The sequence below is a fragment of the Scyliorhinus torazame genome, chromosome 28 (genome assembly GCF_047496885.1).
Source record: "Scyliorhinus torazame isolate Kashiwa2021f chromosome 28, sScyTor2.1, whole genome shotgun sequence".
NCBI classification, from domain to species: domain Eukaryota; kingdom Metazoa; phylum Chordata; class Chondrichthyes; order Carcharhiniformes; family Scyliorhinidae; genus Scyliorhinus; species Scyliorhinus torazame.
This window is the reverse complement of record NC_092734.1, coordinates 20,463,459-20,469,763: the sequence shown is the minus strand read 5'-3', so window position 1 is coordinate 20,469,763 and position 6,305 is coordinate 20,463,459. Positions and strand designations below refer to the sequence as shown.

Sequence of the window (6,305 nt, the reverse complement as noted above, 5' to 3'; positions counted from 1 at the left end):
AGACCATGTTAGACCTGTTTCTTGCGAATGAACTGTAGAACATAGTTGTTGATCCAGGCGAGACGCCTCAATTTGTCACTGTCTGACTCTCCTGCACTCGACTGAGTGGATTCCTGGACAGCTGCACTGTACCTTTATCACCCAGCCTGAGTTCAAAGGTCAGCTGAGAATGGTGCGGCAGCATTTCAGTGTAGGCAAATCAGAGCAGAGTGCCAATCTGACTGCGATTTCTACTCCATGGAAGTTATAACCCAATAGAAACCAAAATGTCTGAGAAGATTCAATATATACATTATTTTTCCTGAGATACTCATGTTTCTTGTGTCTTCTGCTGAACCCATTTGTCCTTTTGTTGATTGAAATGGCACATTCAGATTTCTAAAGGTCAAGGGCAAAATGCAACACTTTGTGTTTGCAATGACACCAGTGTGTGTGTGTGTGTGTGTGTGTAACTTTTATTTCTTGCGAGCTGCTTCAAAACTTGCTCCTGAAACCTTTCCTATTGTTTTCAATGGACTCATAGCGAGTGCTCATCTTTTAATTGCACCATTTCACAGAAAGGAAATGGTCTTTTATTCTGCGATCACAAATAATCTTTTAGTGCTATTTCTTGCATAACTTTTTCAGCTGACCTCGCTTCTCAAAATTAATACTTTTCTACAAAACAATAAATGGAAGAAACTCTGAGGCACTGATACCTACTGTTTTATTGATTCTAGATCCATGTTATTTGAGCTCGTGAAATTGAACCTATGTTAGTTTATAGTTTAATGGATTTTTCTAGTTGTTCATCTCTCACGTGTCAGGGTCATTCACACCTGGTTCGCAGTGGCTAGTCTGTATTTTAATAGCATTAGTTCTCAAGATCTCACTTACTTGATTACGGTGAAATACTTATGCTGTACACTCAGTTGTGATAATAATTTCAGTTGCAATTTGTGAAAGTGACAACTAATGTTCATGTTTACTTTCCTATGGCATTGCTCACTTGAATATACCACATTTCACCAATTGTACAAATGGAATATTTTGGTTCTGAGAATACATTTCTCCAAAATTGTAATTTGATGTATTTGAGCCAAATTTACTGTGACAGAAAATAAAGTTATAGGAAACAATATGATCCCATGGATAAATAAATATTAAAAATATATAGCCTTTTGATTTGGGGTCTTACAATCTTTTACAGAAGTAATGGAGCTGGGAGGCACGGTGGCGCAATGGTTAGCATTTCTGCTTACGGCGCTGAAGACCCAGGTTCGATCCCGGCCCTGGGCCACTGTCCGTGTGGAGTTTGCACATTCTCCCTGTGTCTGCGTAGGTTTCACCCCCACAATCCAAAGATGTGCAGGTTAGGTGATTGGCCACACTAAATTGTCCCTTAATTGGAAAAAAAATAATTGGGTACTCTTAAATTTATTAAAAAAGTAATGGAGTCATGAAAATGATATGGATAAGTGATGTATAGATTAGTTTAGTACCAATGTATTGTCACTGTTACAACAATTCATGGAATGGATACTAAGATAATCTACCTATCAAGTAAGAATTGTGCATTTCTGTTAAATTACAGGAAAGAAAATGAAAGAGTTTGTATTTCATTCTTTCATGAAGGGCAGCACGGTAGCAGTGTTTAGAACAGTTGCTTCACAGCTCCAGGATCCCAGGTTCGATTCCGGCTTGGGTCACTGTCTGTGCGGAGTCTGCACGTTCTCCCCGTGTCTCCGGGTGCGTCCGGTTTCCTCCCACAGTCCAAAGATTTGCAGGTTACGTGGATTGGCCATGATAAATTGCCCTTACTGTCCAAAAAGGTTAGATGGGGTTACTGGGTTACGGGGATAAGGCTTAAGTGGGGTGCTCTTTACAAGGGCCGGTGCAGACTCGATGGGCCGAATGGCCTCTGCACTGTAAATTCTATGATTCTATGAACTCAGGACATTCAAAAGTGTTTCACAGTCATTTGAGTGAGATAGAACCATCGTCTTGTAGGCAAACAAGAGAGCCAATATACCGATACTAAGATCCCATAAACAGCAATGAGAAAAATTATCAGTTAATTTGTTTTAGTTGTGTTCGCTGTTGGGTGAATGTTGGCAAGGAAACTAGGAGAACTTCCTGCTCTTTGGAATTTTTAGCATTAGACTTCTTATGCCGACTGGAGTCAGTCTTGATTTGGAGGTGACACTCATCTCTGAATCAGAATGTTATTGGTCCAAGTCTTACTCCCGGGACTTGAGCACATAATCTAAACGGACACCCCAGTGGAGAGTGTTGTCCTGTTGCATAAAATATTTAATCAAAGACATGTCTTCCCGCCCCCCCCCCCCCCCCCCCCCCCCCCCGCCCCCTCAAAAGGACAGAAAATAACCTGTATTGAAATAAGAGAAGGGGAGTTTGCTTGATATCTTGCTGAACAAGTGTCTTTTAACCAATATAAGTTTTTAAAAAAAGGTTTCTGACCTTCATTGATGTTTACAGAACCTTGAAGTGTGCGAATTGGCTGGGCTGCTTTGTTTGCCGACATAATGGTAGTCAGTGCACTTTTTAATAATGATTATTATAAAGATTATTATAGGAGCAATTGGTTGGCATGATGTACTTTGACGCATCCTGATATTGTAGAAGGTGCTCAATTAATGCAAATTCTTCCTTTCACTGGATCAGGCAGGTAGAACTTCAATTCAAAATCTCGACATTGGCAGTACAACTCCTCCACAGCACTGCATAAAAGGTAGAAATAATACGAGACAATAACAGCCACAAAGATTAAAGGGGAAATGTATTTTTGGTAAGGGAACACATACACACATTTAACTCTGGTGGTGAAGTATGGGCAGGAACTTGTGGCGTAATTTTTTGGATAATGAAAATACCATCAAGAAACATGAGCTATCAAGGGTATACTTAACATCACAAAAGCATGTTGCTTCACCGGCTTGGAGCGGCACAGTGTCTCAGTGGTTAGCACTGCTGCCGCACAGCACCAGGGACCCGGGTTCGATTCTGATCTCAGGTGACTGTGTGGAGTTTGCAAATTCTCCCCATGTGTGCGTGGGTTTCCTCCGGGTGCTCCAGTTTCCTCCCACAGTCCAAAGATGTGCAGGTTAGGTGGAATGGCTGTGCTAAATTGCCTCTTAGTATCCAAATGTTAGGTGCGATTATGGGGATAGAGGGGGGAATTGGGCCTAGGTGGAGTGCCCTGTCAAAGCGGCAGTGTAGACTCGATGGCCCATTGGCCTCCTTCTGCACTGCAGGGGTTCTATGATTCTATTCTGTCATTCAGATAATTGTTGGTAAGCAAATGAAGAATAAACTCCTAAATTAAATATCAAATGTGTACCAATCATAGCCTAACCCAACAATATCCTCTTTCCTAGCTAACAGATTAGAAACTAGTCGAAAATGGAATATAAAACGAAGTCCATCATCAAATTACATTTCATGTGCGCTGAGATTCAATCCTGAGATTAAATGCCCAGAACAATTTGTAGAAACGTGTTAAAAGACTCGCTCTCCGAGATATAACAATCTCAAAATAATTATTAATTTCGGAAAGTAATGATTCTAGATTACAAAATAGATATATTTTCTAATGTTATAAATGGACAGTCAGGGAACTATTATAGATAGTTATAGGTGGGTGAAAATGCCTATTTCCAAGTTTGTTGCCGACACAAAACTTTGTGGGATTGTGAATGGTGAGGAAGCTGATAAGAGGCTACAAGGTGATTTAGACAAGTGGGCAAAAAACATGGCAGATAGAGCATAATGTTGATAATATTCTGAAGTTATCTACTTTGGACAGAATAACAGACTGGCAGAGTATTGTTTAAATGTTGATAGATTGGAGAATGTTGATGTACAAAGGGACCCGGGTGTCCTTGTACACCAATTACTGAAAGAAAGCAGCTCGGAAGGCAAATGGTATGTTGGCCATCATTCCTTATCTAAGAAAGGGTTACTTGCCATAGAGGGAGTGCAGCAAATGTTCACCAGACTAATTTCTGTGATGGTAGGATTGTCGTATAAAGAGAGATTTGGTTGACAGGGCCTTTATTTACTGGAATTTAGAAGAAAGCGGGGGGGATTGTAATGTATAAAATCCTGATAGGGCTAGATAGACTGGATACAAGGATGTTCTTTCCTCTGACTGGGGGGAGGGGGGGGGGGGCGTCTAGAACAAGGAGTCACAGCCTCACAACACAGGATAGGCCATTTAGGACTGAGTTGAGGAGAAACCTTTTCATGCAGATGGTGGTGAACCAGTGGAATTGTCTGCTACAGAAGGCTGTGGATGCCAAGTCACTGAATATATTTAAGAATGAAATAGATATATATCTCAATTCTAAAGTTGTCAAGAGGTATGGGGAGATTGTGGGAGTATGGTGTTGAAAAAGAGTATCAGCCATGATCATATTGAAAAAATAAAAGTTTTACTGTCAACATATCTAAGGGCAAAATAGCCAATCCTGCTCCTATTTTCTATATTTCTATTTGCTTTGAAGGCAGGAAAATACCATAATGTATTAGTTTGAATACGTCTCCTTAGTGTTTTAATTAAACACAATCTGTTTGAGTGAGACAGAAGAATAAATCCATCTGCAGGATGGAGTGTGTGAGCAAAGGTGGAGCTGCTGAATGTGAAGTTGTTTACAACCATAATAAATCGAGCTGGTCTCTCTTTATCATTATTAGGATCCTCAATTACAAAATGAGATAAAAGTGAATTTATCCAGTGGGCAATGGAGCTGTATAGACCAACCCATGCTAAATTAAGTGATCTCAACCAGAAATAGCAATTTAGCATCAGTAATACAGACTTCAAAGGGGGAATAGACAGACCAGAGGAATGTTGAGAGATATAATTGCTGTGCTCAAGATTCTGAAGCAACAAGATAATGGTGATTATGACAAATGATTTTGCTGTGCCAGAATAGGAAAACCAGAGGACACATTTTGCACTTGAATCGGTGGGGGCGGGGGGGTTTGAATCTTCTGATCCTGGCTGAAAGCAAAATGGATTTGTGAATGTATAATGAATTGGGTGAGTGAATTAATAGGTGGGCGCGTGAATACATGGATTAGTCTGTGGTCAGCCCAGAAGGGCAGCCAGGTTGTCGGGGGGGAGGGGGGGTGGATGGTGGGGGGGGGGGGGGGGGGGGGGGGGGAAAGAGTGGTGGTGGTGATTGAGGAGGCCTGTAGTGGAGTTACCCAGGTGTTAGCCCAGGTTTGAAATTGTCTAACATTTCCTAGATAACTATCATTGTATAATTGCATATCTGTCCCAAGTTGGCGACTCTACCTCAGAGTTGGAAACATTTGCACAGTGTCCCAGGCAGCAGGGAATTGTTCATTAGATTTGAAACTCCCCAGAGAATTCCCACATATGTCTGCACATCAGGACTAACATTGAATGAATGGTGTTGAAGGTGCAACGTTTATTTTTACAGATCTAACTCTTTCCTTATACCCCTTCAACGACTGCTGCTCACGGCTTTTCTGTCTCCATCTGCATCTCTATCGCTATACCACTGGGAAGGTGCCTGGTTTGAGCTTATTTTCATCCAAGGGCCAAATCCCTGTGGTGCTATTCAAATGGTTGGGGTGTATTCATCCATCTTGCTGTGCTCTTGCTGACTAACTTCCTGTGACCAACCTACTCATGTATCCAACATGTCAAGGACACAATTTTGGCAGTAGAATTACTGCCTGATGGTTTGTAGAAAATGTAAGCAATATGTTTGCACAATCTGTCTTTCATTTTAAATGTAAGATTCTAAGACCGTATGAAGTTTACTCAAATGACCAAATGCTTCAGGTAATGAATCATATCTTCAGTACTGTTTGTTCACAATGTTCCTTTTGGTAGAAGTCACATTCTGGCTCTCCTGCACAAGCTCCCTGTTCCCTCCCCCTCTATCATTTTATTGATATTCCCCTTGTGTCTCTGGTCACAGGTTTCCTAGGGTGATATCAATTTATAAGTGAGCTTAGAAAGTGAGTAACATGAGCAGTTGTTTGACCCAAATCTCTTTTCAACAGCAGAAGAAGCTAGTGCAGTTATGTGCCACTGCATCGCTGCCTGGATACCAATGTGTCAGTATACAAAAGGCCTATGGTACAGTGCCATATAAATCTGGCAAGCAAACAATTTATTTTCCAATGAGCCCTGAAATAAACTTTCTGCCGAGACCATGGCCGTTTTGAAAACAGCCCTCAAGTGAATTCAGGAACATAAAGCTCTGGTTGTTTTGCAGTTGGTTGAGCAAAATAATTGACAGTTCAGTCAGTTTGTTGTTTTTGGG

At 41.1% G+C, this 6,305-nt stretch overlaps 1 protein-coding gene across 1 annotated transcript in view; it reads left to right on the top strand.

The window, feature by feature from the left end:
- lrmda (leucine rich melanocyte differentiation associated) overlaps positions 1–6,305 on the top strand; it is a 1,395,917-nt gene that overhangs the window by 1,293,918 nt on the left and 95,694 nt on the right. The gene's annotated exons all lie outside the window — the stretch shown is intronic.